The sequence below is a fragment of the Brachyhypopomus gauderio genome, chromosome 2 (genome assembly GCF_052324685.1).
Source record: "Brachyhypopomus gauderio isolate BG-103 chromosome 2, BGAUD_0.2, whole genome shotgun sequence".
Classification (NCBI taxonomy): domain Eukaryota; kingdom Metazoa; phylum Chordata; class Actinopteri; order Gymnotiformes; family Hypopomidae; genus Brachyhypopomus; species Brachyhypopomus gauderio.
Genome location: NC_135212.1, coordinates 32,639,473 through 32,657,566, shown reverse-complemented (window position 1 = coordinate 32,657,566; position 18,094 = coordinate 32,639,473). Strand labels below are relative to the sequence as shown.

The 18,094-nt window shown below is 44.4% G+C and overlaps 1 protein-coding gene across 3 annotated transcripts in view; it reads right to left on the bottom strand.

Moving 5' to 3' along the window:
* The window catches only part of cntn5 (contactin 5), a 162,780-nt gene extending 145,066 nt beyond the window's left edge, over positions 1-17,714 (bottom strand). For all 3 annotated transcript variants that reach the window (XM_076994247.1, XM_076994267.1, XM_076994274.1), the window contains exon 1: positions 17,297-17,714. The gene's annotated coding sequence lies outside the window, so the exon portion shown is untranslated. The remainder of the gene's footprint in view (positions 1-17,296) is intronic.
* Positions 17,715-18,094: the final 380 nt, after the last annotated feature.

The window sequence follows — 18,094 nt, the reverse complement described above, 5'->3', positions numbered from 1 at the left end:
GGGGGACACACACCGCCCTGCAGGGCTGCCACGCGGGATGAAACTGCCCCGCAGGAATGAGCGATGCTGCCATTTGGCCACGTGGCAGGCACATACGCAGGAGCTGCACAGATGGCCCTGTGACGGAGGTGACGGAGAACACCGCCCTGGCGCTGGTGGAAAGAGTCAAGGTTAAACACTATCACACTGCACCTGGGAACGGGGAAAGACGAGGTGCAACCCAGAATCGCAGGAAGAAGCAAAACGATGCGGATGTAGTGCGGAATGACCTCTGGTAACAATACACACAGTCCTTAGTCCTGCATCAATGACCCTGCCCTATAAAACCCTCCATCCAATGTCATCGTGTGTGTTGTTGTGCTTAATATGCACTCAGCAGCACCACAGACATGACTGTCAGCTCGGACATCTATATAGATGCAAGCGATGTCTAAAAATACAATGCATTTATTTATTTTTTACTGTTAGTTGTTTGAATTTGTGCTATGTGGCAAGTGGCAGGTGAAAATAAGAGAGTCTGCTGTCGGTCGGGGCGCTGCAGGACACAGTCCTGACATGACAAGACTTCCCCCGCTCCCTGTTCTCACTACGCATGTTGCCATGGATACCTCTTCTAGGGTGGATATGATTTCTGTATGGCTGGAAGATGCTGATCAACACTGGGGTGGAGGACTAGATTCCACTGGCTTTCCTGTAGCGTTGGCCATCTTTCATAAATGGAGGCAGCCGCTAATAACGGCTCGGCGCGCTGCCCTAAACTGGCCCTTGTTGGGCTATGGCATTTCTTCTGGGGGTAAGGCATCTGCAGGAGGCTTTAAGCTCTCTATTATTATTTGCTTATCCTGGTTTTAGGATCACTGCCATTCAACCCACCACAATATAAAACCAATATCTGCCAAGGCTTTAGTTCCTGTGTTAATCTATGATTTTATGAGGTTAATCTATGACTTCTCCCCCAATGCAGCGAGCTATTATCAGACAGCAGTTAACAGAAACAGTATTAATAAAAAATAAATATATCCTCATAATCCGTGAAAATGTGGCGGTCTTACCAGTATCCTTAGACATGCCTGTTCCTGCCATTATCACACAGGTTTCACCGGACTCGGGTCTCACATCACATGGTTCTATTAGCTACACCACTACCCCTCCGGACCTGCCCTTTCAATCACTTACATCCAAGCTCACTTAATGCTGTCACACCATGGAAAACGAGCATTTTAAAGATCCGCTCTGATATGTGGTGTAACCATTATGCTTAACGTCCAGAGGGCTGAAAGATACGGTGCTAAGCTTTTTTTCCCAATCTGTTAAATTTTTTTAAAATTGCAAATATTTATTGTAGCAATCAATCAGAGTAATTAATTTAGGATTCGCCTCAACCAATCAATCCACATTAACAAAGCAATCTGCTGTCTAAACCCTGATTACAAGCTCCGGAGCATTCATCTGATGTTCACATCTCTTCACCTAGAGAGCCAGGGCTGAAGCTTCCTATTCATGTCAAACATTCCCTTTAATCCCCTCTGAGAGTTGGGTACTTGGCTCTTTGAGTGCACCTTAATCAGTCTGGGAGATCAGTGAGCCCAAGCACAGAGAGCAACACTGTACCACAGCAACCATAAACACGCACAATACAGTGTACCAATACACACAGATGTGTGGATGTGGGGGGGGGGGGGGGGGGGGGGGGGGGCTTTATGCTCTTGCATAAGTCGGTCTGTTTATGTGTAAGGGAACGTGTAGGATCTTTACACTCTATACCTTTCATGATCGAGATCTTGTCTGAATCCTCATAGAGCACCAGGGTGCACCTGCACATGTGTGTCTGTGCGTGGGCGAGAGAGATGAACCTCTGCCTCGTGATGGCGGGTTGCAGAAAAGCCGCGCGACGTCCACTCGAATCAGCGCACGCTCGGGCGGGGTTATTTTAGTACGATGGTGGCAGCGGGTGGATATGTTTTTTTTTTGTTTTCTTTCCTGTGCCCTGCAGTGGGAAAACACTCCAGAGAGAGAGAGAAAGAGAAAAGATACAGAGACACAGAGAGGAGGGCATCAAAACTAACTGTTGGTTATGAACATCTCAGCAAAAAGCTAACCTGCCCTCAACTAAAGCTAATCTGCCCACACTAAAGCTAACCTGCCCTCACTAAGGCTAATCTGCCCACACTAAAGCTAATCTGCCCACACTAAAGCTAACCTGCCCTCACTAAGGCTAATCTGCCCACACTAAAGCTAATCTGCCCACACTAAAGCTAACCTGCCCTGCACCAACGCATGGTTGTAGTGACTCGGGGCTAGAGTGTCTGGGCTCAGGCTGAACACAGTCACCAGCCCTCAGCCTGTGTAAATACACCTGGAATGCCTCCGACTGGGGGTAGAGCCCCGCTCCCACCACCCCCCTGTGGCAGTGGCAGGAATTTCAGCCCCTGAAGTCGGAGGAGGGGGGGCTCTCAACACAGACACCACACTGTGGGGATACAGTCCTGAGTGAGCTCAGCAGCTCATTTCTGCCATTGGCTATTTCTGCCATTCCTGCAGTTCTGACTCTGTTTTGCTCAGTTCTGTTCTGCTCTGTTCTGACTCTGATGTCAGAAACAGCTCATCCACCCCAGACCCACTGGAGTAACCGAGGCTCCACATCTACACTGAAGTGGCTACTTGGACATTTTAAAGCACGGACCAGTTACTAGATGGGCCATCTAATGAAGGCTGGATTCCTCCCTGAATCTCTGACCTCCCATGGTTCCTTAATTCCACCCAGGGAGTCATTGTTGCCTCTGGCTTGCTCATTAGAGATCTGGACCCATTCATTAGTAAACATGTGTTGCCAAAAGCACTATATAAATACACTTAACTTTGACTTTAAGCCATTTTTAAGCCCACCGTAGAGCTAGACAGCAGGAGCCCAGTACCATTTCTCCTATTGAGAGGGGCATGATGGGAACTCATACTCTTTAAGTGGGTGAAAGCACGTGTGCGCAGATGAAGCGCTTTGGTGATGCGGGTGATGATTAAAATCATGAAGTAGGAAAATCCACGCTACACTGGCCCAGGCACAGAAGCTGAGAGAGTGCGAGAGAGAGAGAGAGAGAGAGAGAGAGAGTGAGAGAGAGAGAGAGAGAGTGGCGCAGTCAGGTATATGACAGCATGGTTTGCGGCATAATGCACCACGCAGAAGTGGGAACAGCATGGGTTGTGCAAAGGTCTCTCCTTTTACCAGCAGACAAAAAGTAATTAAGTTTAGAATTCGACAGGGTACTTGTGTCAGGAGAAGTACTTTACACGAGGTTAAGAAGCCATTTGATATTCATAAGCTTGATAAGAGGATTATTACTCCTGAGCCATAGATTACATGAACGCCCAACACACAGCTCATTAGCTGTTTCTTATGAGGTCAGGGCGTAATTTCTAATTTTGACAGTCACCTGACGATAATGTCAGTGAAAGCAAGCACAGTGAAACCAAGTGAAAAGGAAAGGAAAAAGGGCAGGAAAACAAACACAGCAGAAAGCAGAAATCTCATTCCAGCATATAGCATAAGAGTCTCTATTATGGCATGACATTTCAGCTGTGTTTATTTGGCTTGACTTGAATTCACATTGTTAACTCTGACATCTGTGGCACGAACTGGGGCCTGCTTTCAGGGCCACTGGGATCAGAGAGTGTGTAAATTACAAATTGCCCAGGAGATCTTTAGTCCTATTGTTACATGCCTCAAAGGAAATACACATTTTCACAACATATATATATATATATATATATATATATATATATATATATATATATATATATATATATATATATATATATAAATTATATATCTTCCTAAAATTATATATCTTCCTAAAATTATATATCTTCCTAAAGCAAAACGGTTCCACTGGGACGGTGCTGCATACTGGAGAGAAACACTGTTGTCACTATCAGAATCTGACGACTTGAAAGAAAGGAATGAAAATCAGGATATCTGTCAGTCCCACCAGGATTTCGCGGGCCTTTTTTGTGATTGTTGCGGGCTAAAATGTTTGATGTTGCAGGTGTTTTTCAAAAAAATTGCGATGGAAGTTGCGGTGTATTTTTGCTTTTTTGTGAGTACATTACAATAGGGAGTAAATGTTGTATGGTTTCCTCTATTTAGTAGTCCATTTTAATTATCTATTTACCTATTTATTCAGGGTTGCCAACTTTTCAAGATCGCTTGAAGTGAGATTTGAACCTGGAGGGGGTGGCGAACGTTAATTGTTGACGGGGGGGGCGGGGCTAGCGAACGTAAGTTGTTACCGGGCGGCCTGTAAAATGGACACATTAAGTATTATATCGAGATCGATCACCAGTGGTTGGCGCCAGAGCGAACTAGTAACTCATAGATATGGATCAGAGATAAATAAACTTTAGAGTACAGATCAGCCGCAGCGCACGCAAGCGGTGAGGGTCAGAGATAAAGTTTATAAGTTTAAACTTTAAACTGAGATAAAGTTTAAAGTCAGAGATAACTTTATCTCTGACTTTAAACTTTATCTCAGTTTAAAGTTTAAACTTATAAACTTTATCTCAGACCCTCGCCGCTTGCGTGCGCTGCAGTGACTTCGCGGGCTACCGTTGCATTGTGGTGAATGTAGTGATTGTGCGTGCAAAACACCATCGGGCGGCTGTGGCCTGCGGGCCGGTTCTAATAGTAATTATATATCATCCAGGGGGCCATAGATAATTAATTCGCGGGTCGGATCTGGACAGTTTATCCCCGCTTTCATGTTGTGTACCGGGATACTGCTTTTCCCCGATCTTTTTGCCGTTATTTTCGTCGCTCATACTAGGGGTGGGCGGATCGATATTTATATCGATAGTATCGATACAAAGGTGAGGATCGGTATCGGATCGATACCACGGCGAAAATATCGATTCTTTTGCTGCACTTTAGAGGTCTGCGCGGGACTGCTTTTTTAATCCCGCTCCCGCTTGTTTTAATCCCGCTCCCGCCAAAAAATCTCTTGTTTTAATCCCGCTCCCACCCGCACCTGCTTGTTTTAGTCCCGCTCCCGCCCGCACCGGCCAAAAAATCGCTTGTTTTAATCCCGCATCCGCCCGCCACATACACATTTCTGTCGCCCCTGGCCGCAATCCTAATATGAATTTAATTAATTAGATTTATTACTTGAAATTTTCTTATGTATTTATTAAAACAGCAATATAGCGATGGATCGCGCTGTCCCATTTCTTACCACAGTCCAAACAAACAAGCCGTCAGGTGACGTACACCAACACTTTCTGATATCAATCACAACAAGCCGATTTCCCTCTCCATTAATTACAATGGAATATGACTTCCATACATCAGACTTTCCTGTAGTTGGCTTAATTGTGGTGTATTCGCCTGTTTTAATTGAATTTTCCACAGCTGAAACTGGTTGACCGTCTACAGCAGGGGTCGGCAACCTATGGCACGCGTGCCACCATTGGCACGAGGCATAATCACTGGCACGCGACACGCTGGACCAGCATCAGCAAAAATATATAAATTATTATATTAATGGATTATAATTTAAAGTAAAAAGTATTGCCCCCCCCCCCCAACGGTTTGGAAGTATCGGTATCGATATTGGCAATACTGACCAGTATCGTATCGGTATCGTATCGATACCAAAATTCAGAGTATCGCCCACCCCTAGCTCATACTGCTTTCAGTCTGCTCCTCTTAAACGTATATACGGAAGTAAGGCGGGAGTTTGTCGACGTCACATCAAGACGACATCAGTGATTGGTCAAATTTGCGGGAAAGTTGCGGTGATTGGCTGAAGTTGCAACACTGCCCTGAATTTGCGGGGTTTGCTTGAAGTTGCGTTGAAGTTGCAAATCGCAACATCGCGACTTTCTGGAGGGTCTGATCTGTACTCTAATAATGTAAAAAATAAACTTTATATGATAAACTTTAGGTGATGAGACAGCTCTGGAAGCTGATCAGTTAACCTGCCATGATGCCTATTCACTGGGCCATTATTTCTGATGTTGCTTGAAACCACCTCTCCCTCCCTCCCTCCCTCTCTCTCTCTCTCTCTCTCTCTATCTATCTATCTCTCTCTATCTCTCTTTCTCCCTCCCCCATTTCTTGCCCCAGACTTTCGTTTGACTCTTCTTCTACCCCCTCATTACCGCCCCTCGATCTCACTCGTACTCACACTCTGCCCGTGAGCTTGTTAGACATCTTAAAAAAAGAAAGAAAGAAAAAAGCCCAGCACATCAGCAATGGCTGAGCTGGGTCACAGCCGGCCCAAATAAGGCTCTCCCTCTGTCAAGTGAAATCAGACGGTGGGGCAGGGAGTCCTGAAAAATGCTCCAGCCCTCCCTGGAGGTGAATGTGTGTCCTCATCAGCGTCCCCGGCTCAGGAGCTCCGGCATGATGCCTGTCCCCAGAAGACCGGAGAGAGGAACCTGCATTCTGCTACATCTATGTAGGCAATAGATTCAAAGATGAAGGAAATATGAACACTAGAGTGCACCACTGCAAAATAGGATCAAAACAAGAACCCCAAAAGAACCAATGTAAACAGACCTGTATGCACTACTTTTGACTTGAATTTAATCAGGACATGTGTGCCAGAGGAACTGAAGAGGTTTTTTTTTATTTTTTATTTTTCCACTGTCATCGCCACAGCAAAACTACAGAACAATACTGCTGTAGGGTGCTGGTATCCAGCAGGGTAATATGCCTTCCTCAAAAACAAATCTCTTAAATCTCTCATTGGGACCATCTCTAAATGCACTTATCTGTTGCCCATGAAGACATCCCATAAACACCTCTGTCAGCTCACTCTGTTAAATCTACTTCTAATCTTAGATTTAGCTGAAATCCACAATTTTCTCCTTTCCAGGTGTCTGCTCAAAGCCCGTCATGTTCTCTGTTTTCAGAGAAGCCACCGTGTGAAGCAAGCATATCTTTACCTCTGGTTTTTGCTGCTCTAATTTACCACATGCTGGCAGGCCTCAACGTGACCACTTAGGAATCGTTAAAACTGATTAGACTTCAAGTTGCCAGTACACAAAAGACCTCAATTAAGCATGTATTTGCTGTAACGTGAGGTATTGGGAGTTTATGAGCAAAACATATCCAGATATCCACCATTATGGTCTTATTCTTGAAGGGTCTTCAAAAGAATATTATTTACAACGGTTAAAAAGGAGCAACCTTGGATGTGCCATCTGACTACCGCACGTGAGAATACGAGCATGTGTGTGTGTGTGTGTGTGTGTGTGCGTGTGTGTGTGGACGTTTCCTGAATTCTCCCTAAAGTGCCGCCAGTAGGGAATCATTTGTAGTCGTGGCAGCCGCTCCCGGTTTTTGGGCGTGGAGCAGGACTGTGGAACACACGTGCCTGTCCCCCTCGGAACAAATGAACCGCCTCCCGTTCCACTGGCCCCGGATCTCGCTTAATTGGAGAGCGTTCATTTCTTTCTTTTTTTATGAGGTGAGATTGAGTGATTTGTTCGGTACTATCCAAATCACCCAAATGATATCGCCCTTAATGGCTCGGTACCATACAGGAGAAGAAAAGAATACAGTCCTGAGTATCCAGTGAATATCTTTTGCCCATTTTCTTGCAGGCATTGTAGCCCTGCACAAGGGAAAATGATGCCCATGACTATTTGCAGAAGATATGCATAACAGGAATGCACTAAACCAAGTGGCACTGGAACAGGAGGGAAAACTGGGGTGATTTTGTCTTTGGGAAGAAACGTCTGCACAAACACTTCAGTGCAAATTGAACCTGGCAAATATGAGGCCTTTGCATTTGATGGGCACTTTAATGGAGGTTAAAGTCTCAGCACGTGAGCAAACGAATCCACATTCCAGCTTTGCCATAACAGACATTTTATAGATATAAAAAAATGGGTCCTGCCCTGGGCTGCCTTCTTCAGAGCTCAGGTCCTCAACCAGTGGCCTGGAAGCTTCAGCGTCCTGATGGATGTTGTTCAGACTTGAAATCATTCTCCCAGACTGTTACCCATCTGTATGTGTGTGTTACTATATATATAGCCAAAAGTATTTGCTCATATGACCCACATATATATACTGTGTATATATATATATATATATATATATATATATATATATATATCCCTCCCCCCCCCCCGAAAAAAATTTGTTTCCTGCAATAAAGAAAAAAAAAAAGACGACAGTATATCTTTCGAAATGCAATAAACAATAATATCTGTACTAGATAACTTCTTAAGCAAATTAAGGTTCCAACAAAATAATGTTCACAGCTCCGTGTTCCTCGGGAGCGGATCAAAGGAATGAATCGAAACTAGCTAGTGGTGGTACGCTAACAACAGCTAGCGTCGCCACAATGAAATGATCATACAGTTAAGCCCGCCCACTAAGAGGGAAGATGTGATTGGTCAATTTGACTGTCATTTGAAACTGGTATTGCGCTGAATTATAACTGCCAGGCCGTCTATAAACGAACAACTGGCATCACAGTCCTGATAGGGGGAGACACAGGCTCACAGGCTTCCACTTAACCCCTCACCTTCCAACACAGATTGAATAGACACGGGTGAATAATGTATTTGCTTACATTTTTGTAATTGTTTAGATGTCGATTGTCAAACTGTAAGTAGATAAAATAAAATTGGATAAATTATATTATATATATTTATGTTTTAAGAATATTTTTAGGCCCTCTGAGAGGGCGTAGAGGGCCCTGACAGTTCCCCACTGATACACACACACACACACACACACTCGCATAGTTGGTGCGAAGAAGTCACCAACTTCATGGAATGCTTCATAGAATGGGTTTCCATGGTCGAGTAACTGCATCCAAGCCATGGTGTAAAGCACGCCACCACTGGACTCTAAAGCAGTGGAGGCGTGATATCTGGAGTGAAGAATCACGCTTCTCCATCAGTATGTGACCTCACAAATGCGCTTCTGGAAGAATGGTCAAAAATCCCCATAAACACACTCCTAAACCTTGTAGACAGCCTTGCCAGAAGAGCTGAAGCTGTTGTAGTTGCAAAGGTTGGACCAATGTCATATTGAACCTTATAGATTAGGAATGGGATGTCACTTAAGCTCATATGTGGGTCATATGAGCAAATACTTTTGGCTATATATATATATATATATATATATATATATATATATATATATATATATATATATATATATATATATATATATATGTGTGTTATATGTTATATATGTATGTTCTGAGTCATACATCCACAACCAAAAGCTTTATCTTGATCATTTGAGCTGTTAGAAAGATATTAACATCTTAGTCTTCATATTAATTAATTAATATTAATAAATTTTATGATAAAAATGTAAGAAATGTAGGAATGCATAGATGATAAAAAATGTAGGAGCAAAATACATTTCAAATAAAGCTGCATAATGTTGAAAACCGATGTACTGGGTCATACACTTACATATTGCAGTTGTGTTACAGTTATGAAATTAAACATAATTAAAAACATCGGTCAACTCTCAATGTCATACATCTATATATTGCATTATTTCCGCTGAAATGGTTCACATTTGATGGATCACATGAATGTGACTTCAGTTCATCAGCACAAGCAGGACAATCACGCGGAGTGTCCTGGGGGCCTCGTGAGGATTCCCGCAGAACACACACAGAATAACGTGGTTGTAAGAATCGCACTGCAGTGGTATCAGTTAAAAAGCCATGCATTGTGCAAAATACATGAACTGATTAAACGAGTCCCTTCATTCAGCACTTCAGCACTGGAAAGCACTTAAACGTAACTCAATATTCAGCCCTTGTAAAAAAAATTCCATTCATATTTAATATATTTTATCACACAGTTATGATATAATAATTAAAATTAAAACTTTTTGTCCAAGATGATTTTGTCCAAGATTATATTATATTTTGCCATATTTAAGGGTATAAATCAAGGGATAAAACATAAAATGCGCAAAAAAAAAAAACAACAATGAAATGGTGACTTTGTTTTTCCAACTTTCAAGAGGAGCTTAAAACTCCTCCTGGGAGAGCAAAGGCATTTAAACCCGTCTCTTGACCAAGATATAATGCACTGGTATGTTTAACACTGCAACTTTAGCAGTAAGTTCAAACCACACACCGCTTTGCAGAATGTACTACATTAAGCCAGTTTTCACAAAGTAGACACTTACCACTAATTATACAAATTAACTTGTCAGATGGTTCCAGAGGGGTGTTTGTCTTCCTACACATTCTCTCAAAGACCAGCGGGCTTCTGTTCTAAATGGAACACAATAACAAGAAGTGCCCCAGGGCACAGGAAGGGTAGCCAGGGTAAGATTATTTTCCACCCAGTAGCCTCGAACACTCAAGAGTTCATCGCTAAACAGCATGGCTGATGCAGAAATGCATTCAGAGTCTGGGTATTATGGAAATCACATGTCCTCTCATGGAATGCAAGTTAAAATATTAGCATCTGTCTGCCGGGATTGGCTCTCCTGTTGAAAAACATCATTCCCTCACAGTGAGAAGTCCAGTGCAATGTTATGTATGAAGGCATCCACGGTCACCTTATCACATCGTTATGAAATCGTTCATCTAACTCAGATCATCCAATTGTATTTTGCACAGGTAAAATTTAAATGCGAGTTTGACAAAGCTGCCAAAACGAAAAGGTCACAGTCATTGTGAAATGTTTTACAGAGGTATCGGCCACAAGGGCAACTCATCGCATTTACAGCATCTGACAAGCACCCTTGTGCAAGGCAGCGTGGGTATTCACTAGGACCACGGCATGTGCCTGCTCTGGGAACTGACCTCAGCAGGGCCGGCTTGTGCTCTGCCAGGTGCACTACACACACTACTTACTGGACACTAAGAGATGTTACCACTCAGATCACAGAGTCCTTAGAATATGAATGTGGTCATTATACTGGCTTGTGAGGGTTCTCTGTGGGCAGCTACCTGCCTAGATAACTTCTGGCACAAGAGCGCCTCTGTTAATGAATTACTCTGTTTTTAGCATCGGGCATTACTCATTAGAACAGAACACTGTACAGCACACAGCTTTACACAGGTTACACATTTATCTTTGGATGGATGGATGGATGGATGAATGGATGGACAGATAGATAGATAGATAGATAGATAGATAGATAGATAGATAGATAGATAGATAGATAGATAGATAGATAGATAATCTTTATTTGTATAGCACCTTTCATACATACATGCAACTCAAAGTGCTTTACAGAATAATTAAAAATAAACATTAAAAGGAAGCAAATATAAGAAGACAGATAGATAGATAGATAGATAGATAGATAGATAGATAGATAGATAGATAGATAGATAGATAGATAGATAGATTCTAAACAAGAAATTATTAGGATATAATATGTGTACAACAAAACACAACAAAAACAAGGATGTGACATTTATTACCCACATGCCCACATGCCGGTGCCATAATTAGCACTGCACATACTGTAGCTTGCACAGAAACAGACCTTTGCACAGACACAATATTACTCTAGGTCTTACAGAAGATTAGCAATTTGGTCCTATTGTGGCAGGTCTGGACCGAGGTTCTCACGCAGCTGTAACATAGCCACGTCTACTTGGGTCATCCGGATACATTTTCACTCGGTGCCCAGCATGGAGACATCCCAGGGACACACGTGTCCGTTTTCATTATATTAATCCTGCCTGTCTCTATGGAAGCTCCCTGTGGTCTCATTATCTTATTGGAAAAAAACGAGAGCCTCACTTTTCTCCTTGTCCATGGAGTGAGGGCCTGGTTGCAGTTTAGCCTTCTCTAGGGCTTCTGTGCTGCATTTTGTCACTTTCAGTTAGTCCTGATCCCAGATCTGTGGCTCTATGCCAGTAACCTTTAAAACTGCCTGACCAAATGTTGTCTCAGTGTAATAACAAAATGCAGCCCCTTAGGTGACATGCAGCGGCATGGCGCAGAGTGCACGGCCTGAAGGGAGCAGAGCACAGTGTCGTGGGTGAACGATGCTCAACTGTGCTGGAAATTAAAATCTAAATTCTAATCAGGCGGCACCTCGAACAACTATAAAGTGAGACGTGTGGGCTGGGAGACCACAGGATTTCATTAACAGATTCCCAGCACTATGTAATCAGCATTGTTACTATGGTACAAAGTTGCTTTAATTAAAACATGATTAAGGCATAAATAGAATGACCTGGGGAAAGATGGCCTCCGTCCCAGAGCCATGTGTTCGTCTTATCTCGGCTCTGGTCTGCACTAGGACCATTGCTATTATAAATAACTTGTCTTGTAAGTCATGTCACAAACACTTAAGGTATCTAAAACAAGCTGATACATATATTTTCTCATTATCGACATAGCCTTAAATCTGAGAAAAACTAAATATATTATGGATATTATGAGGGCAACATATGGTAGTGATATCCATGACAGTGCACGGTGTTCCCACCGTGTCATGTAGAGATGGAGTCAGCTGACCTAACTTTCACCGGCCCAGAAAGCACAGAGTGTGTCCGTGCCTTCAATCACGGGAGGCTAATTTGTCCGTGTGCGTGCGTTTGCGTGTTTGGGAGGAGAGAGGGGAGGACTGAGGGCTGAAAGGAGGGAGGTGATCATCCTCAGAACCACATTAGCAGTACATTTTAGGAAATGAGCAAGAACAAAACAGAATCGGCGAAATGTGCACGTTCCCATAAGTTACTTGAATTTGGAATGAGTTGAAAATTGAGTTTTGCTCATTCCAGTGAAGCGGGCCAGAGCGCTCTATACATCTTCACTCTGACAGCCATGCACCAGGAGGTGGAGGCTGTGGGGGTGAGGGTGGGGGTCGAGTGGTAGAGGCTGTGGGGGTGAGGGTGGGGGTCGAGTGGTGGAGGCTGTGGTGGTGAGGGTGGGGGTCGAGTGGTGGAGGCTGTAGGTGTGAGGGTGGGGGTCGAGTGGTGGAGGCTGTGTGAGTGAGGGTGGGGGTCAAGTGGTGGAGGCTGTGGGTGTGAGGGTGGGGGTCGAGTGGTGGAGGCTGTGGGGGTGAGGGTGGGGGTCGAGTGGTGGAGGCGGTGGGGGTGAGGGTGGGGGTCGAGTGGTGGAGGCTGTAGGTGTGAGGGTGGGGGTCGAGTGGTGGAGGCTGTGTGAGTGAGGGTGGGGGTCAAGTGGTGGAGGCTGTGGTGGTGAGGGTGGGGGTCGAGTGGTGGAGGCTGTGGTGGTGAGGGTGGGGGTCGAGTGGTGGAGGCTGTGGTGGTGAGGGTGGGGGTCGAGTGGTGGAGGCTGTGGGTGTGAGGGTGGGGTCGAGTGGTGGAGGCTGTGGGGGTGAGGGTGGGGGTCGAGTGGTGGAGGCTGTGGTGGTGAGGGTGGGGGTCGAGTGGTGGAGGCTGTGGTGGTGAGGGTGAGGGTCGAGTGGTGGAGGCTGTGGTGGTGAGGGTGGGGGTCGAGTGGTGGAGGCTGTGGTGGTGAGGGTGGGGGTCGAGTGGTGGAGGCTGTGGGTGTGAGGGTGGGGGTCGAGTGGTGGAGGCTGTGGTGGTGAGGGTGAGGGTCGAGTGGTGGAGGCTGTGAGGGTGAGGATGGGGGTCGAGTGGTGGAGGCTGTGGTGGTGAGGGTGGGGGTCGAGTGGTGGAGGCTGTGGTGGTGAGGGTGGGGGTCGAGTGGTGGAGGCTGTGGGTGTGAGGGTGGGGTCGAGTGGTGGAGGCTGTGGGGGTGAGGGTGGGGGTCGAGTGGTGGAGGCTGTGGTGGTGAGGGTGGGGGTCGAGTGGTGGAGGCTGTGGTGGTGAGGGTGGGGGTTGAGTGGTGGAGGCTGTGGGTGTGAGGGTGGGGGTCGAGTGGTGGAGGCTGTGGTGGTGAGGGTGGGGGTCGAGTGGTAGAGGCTGTGGGGGTGAGGGTGGGGGTCGAGTGGTGGAGGCTGTGGTGGTGAGGGTGGGGGTCAAGTGGTGGAGGCTGTGGGGGTGAGGGTGGGGGTCGAGAGGTGGAGGCTGTGGGGGTGAGGGTGGGGGTCGAGTGGTGAAGTGTTTGCAAAGTTACGCTCATAAAAAAAAAAAACTCTGATACCTGCACATGCCGATAAAATCCCAGGATTTAACCGCATGTATAAAAACACCCACAATCAAAAGATATAAATTCATAAAATAAACATCAAAGCAAGGATTAAAAAACTCAAGTTTGACTTAAGAAGTAACAAATACTTTTGATCTCCATTCACCATGGCAAGGCACTGTCGAGCTAAAAGTAACATTTAAAGGAACGATAAGACAGCTTCAGTAGCATCTCACAAATCGCTTGACTTATCATAGCACTGAAGTAAGAATCTGAATTCCTCATTCATCTCTGAAACACGAAGAAAATCACAGGATTCATTTCACTCATGATCTAAACTTCCTCCTTTCTGTAAACACCTGTGTAGCTTTGGGCAGTGTGCTGATATGCTATCTTAACTCTGATCGACTGCTTTAATATGCTTTTCCTAGCATATTGAGGGTATTTTCACAACTTTTAGAAACATTCTCCAACCACATTTAATTAAAAATAATGAAAGACATCCTGTGAACAACAAACGTGTTATGCCACACTTTAAAAACAGGAAGTACCAGTATGCTGACTGGATATTTCCTCATTAAGTCAATATCATATCTTATTTATGTTCTTACTAACTGTTTCAATTTGTTTACCTCATATTCCTTCTACATCTACATAACAATATTGTTCTCACAGCATTTCTTTTATACTCTGAAAAATTCAATGAGATGTCACACGAGTGCAATGAACATTTTAAATTCAGTGGTGAAGTTCTGAACAATCCCCTTAGAAAACCCTCAGGCAGAGGACTCGTGTGCAATTACACATCTGTGCTGCTAAGGGTTCTGAAAGAAGGTCTGACCCAGTTTCAAAATGTCTAAGGTGCTGCTTAACAATGGCTCACTGGTCATACAGAGGAAACGGTGCAAGAATCCCATTCCAGAGCATCCACCCTAGGGTTTGATTAGTCGGTTCTGGATCCCGTCTGCTCAAGACCTCTGTGCATTGAATGTGGACATTCAATGCACAGAGGGTTTGACCTTGCTCACACATGGATTTATGCAACCAAATGGTCCATGGATTACAGCGTGGACGGTCAGTGCTGCTCCGTTTCTCTGACAAGGTGAAAATCTAAAGGTAATGTATGTACAGTATGCTACACGCATGCCAGTGTCAGGCAGTGAAGCTGAAATCAATGCCTGGTATAACTGAACAGAGGAAGCCACTAGTGGCGATACTACGATGGGAGTTAGTGTACCGCAGAGCGTTTCAGTGGGCCTTCTCCAGGTGTGGTGCTTTACACAGAGCTCAGAGTGCGGAGTCCTGTGTCTTCAACAGCTGTCTGATTACTAGACATGCAAATTAGTTTCACATCTTCCAATGCACCTCAAATTTCACTAAATTATCCATTTGTTATCAGTTACACCTTCACTACAGCCTCAGCTTTCAGATCTCCCAACCAGTACACGCTTTGATTTGCAGCTAAATGTAACAGGAGATCAGGCCACACGCATTCAATTCAAGACACACCTTCATAATTCAAAATGCAATAACTAAATAATTAAAACTGTAATGTTGTTAACTTTCCACACTGATATTGTGTTGACTAAATAATCACCCTGATTAGCCTGTTTAATCCATAGTCTACGGCACCAACGACAAAGGTGCAAAATATGAGTCAGATTACATTACTCAAATTATGTTCCGTTGAAAAGCAGAGCTATGGCATTAAATGCTGACAGGACATGAACCCATTTTTTTTTGTGAAAATGTCAGTTAAGTCTTATAGTTTTCAGGAGGAAATTGTTGCATGGCAACCAGTTGGCATGGTCATAAGTTGAAAAAACACACATCGTGGATGTGGTGAGAAAATCTATCTTCATTTTTGACACTCAGAATTTTTTTTATCTACCGTAGGCATGTAACAGTTATAAGAGCTGAGACAACACATATAAAAGCCCTTGAAGATACATGCAAAATAGTGATAATTGCAAAAAATAAATTAATAATCATGGCGCACATATTCCTCTGCCATCTCCCGAAAAACTGTTGGTTTTGTAGAACTTAAATCACACAATGAAACTTAACACTAAAGGACTAAATGAGTTGTTTTTACAGGAGAGTTGTGGGTGGGTATAAGACACAAGACTTATAGCAACTTCAAAAACGATCGTTGCCAGTTTGAAGCTTTAATTCCGTGGTCACTTTAATGAGCAATTAAACCAAACACTGTTTTTCCTCCTTATTTTTAAACCGCTGCTATTGTTAGCAGCTGATGTCACAGAACAAGACGAAGAATGTATTTTAGTTGGTGCCCTGTTCTCAGGACAGCCTAATCCTTCTGTTAATATGGGAATGAGTTAAAAATATCCACTTAGAAAAACACGCACTGCTGAATTAACAACTACAGTGTTATACAAGTCCAGCTGACCAGAGCACGTCGGGGGTTAATCCAACACTGAGTTTTTTAACCACGATGGCAACCTTGTACACTGTAAAACCACTTAAATTAATTGCTTCGAAGTTTACATTCGTATTACATTTGATATAACAATGCATACATTAATTCCACACAGGTTTATTAGATATGTGTATCACTCAAAAAGGAAAAAAAACGCGATTTGCTTGTTGGAAAACATTGTGAGTGACGTTCTTTCATTTTAAGGTAATAAAAGGCATTTAATCTCAAGGCACTTAATGTTGTTTGCAAATAAACAACCGTCTTTGCTTTCTAAACCTGAAGTGCTTTCTGACCGAGACACATGTTTGACTTGATTAGTCCCCCTGCGTTAACCTGCCGTGTAAGGCTTCTGATTACATCCCAGCTAGCACAGGTTCACAGGGTCGAGCTGGCATTCAACAGTCAATGGGCAGAGTGCGAAAAAACTCGCTGTGAAAAAAACTATTAACCAGACTCTGTAATCTTTGGTCAGCATTAGTAATAACTCATTTATCCTGTTTAAAAATAACCAAGTTCTACTTGAATCTAGAAGTTTACACCTCAAGTTTCCACTTAATGCCTACTCCTGAACGTTTATGGTCATGTCCTCACAGGGTTGGCTAAATGCAGAGCAAATCCGAAGATTTAAACAAGTTCCCCACATTACCCGGACCACACGGGCTGTTTTAGGGGACGAAATATCACGATGAGCTATTCTGTACTGTTTGTGAAGCAATGCGACTCAACATTTACCCATTAATCATTATCATACAGCAGTCTAAATCGGCGCATATTTCTCAGTGCCCCAATACGCGGCATCCTCTGCAAAACAACAAAATGCACAAACGGAGAACAACTCTCACTTACTCTGGATGTTTGCGGAACGAGCACGACACACTTTCCTGGGTAAGGGTATTTTAGCCTGCTCCAAGAGCGTCTGTTGAAAGTCACAAACCCGATGGAGACAGAGCGGCTACAGCGCTTCAGTGCCGGTGAATCTCTAACGGATCAGCAGACGCGGACGGCGCATCATCTCAGCCCCTCGCGGTCGTGGCGCTCCGTGTGGTGTCGCTCCAGCTGTGGCGCTCACTAGTACCTACGCCCCCTTTTAGGCACCTTCTTCATGTAATCGCATGAGGTAACGGAAAATAAGGGAGGCCGTGTGCGTTCGTCTCACCCGTGTGCGTGTGTGCCTTACTTATGTGGCGTGTGCTCCTCTTCGCCGTGCGCCACCGTGTGAGGCAGCACCACTCCAGTCCGCCCGGACACGGCGGAGCGGTACCGCGTGTCCCGCTGGCAGTCAGCGACCCGCGGTGATTTTCACCTTCTTCTCCTGCAGTCACCCAAAGTTCTCGTGAGGGACATACGTTGGTCCCACAAACCCGCGCGCATTCTCTTTTATGCAAATGAAGAGGGTTATGTTTATTCTTGCTTAATTATTTATTTCAATACTAAAATGCAGCAGGCTCACGGACGTAATTTTGGGGGGGGGGACGGGGGGGACATGTCCCCCCACACTTTTTCAAAAGCCGGTTTTGGTCCCCCCCAGTTTTTACGGTTAAAACCAAATATTTAAATAGCGACAAATCCATGTCCCCCCCACTTTTGAAATCAAAATTACGTCCATGAGCAGGCTAGAAGACTACCGGTTTTAGACAGTCCGAA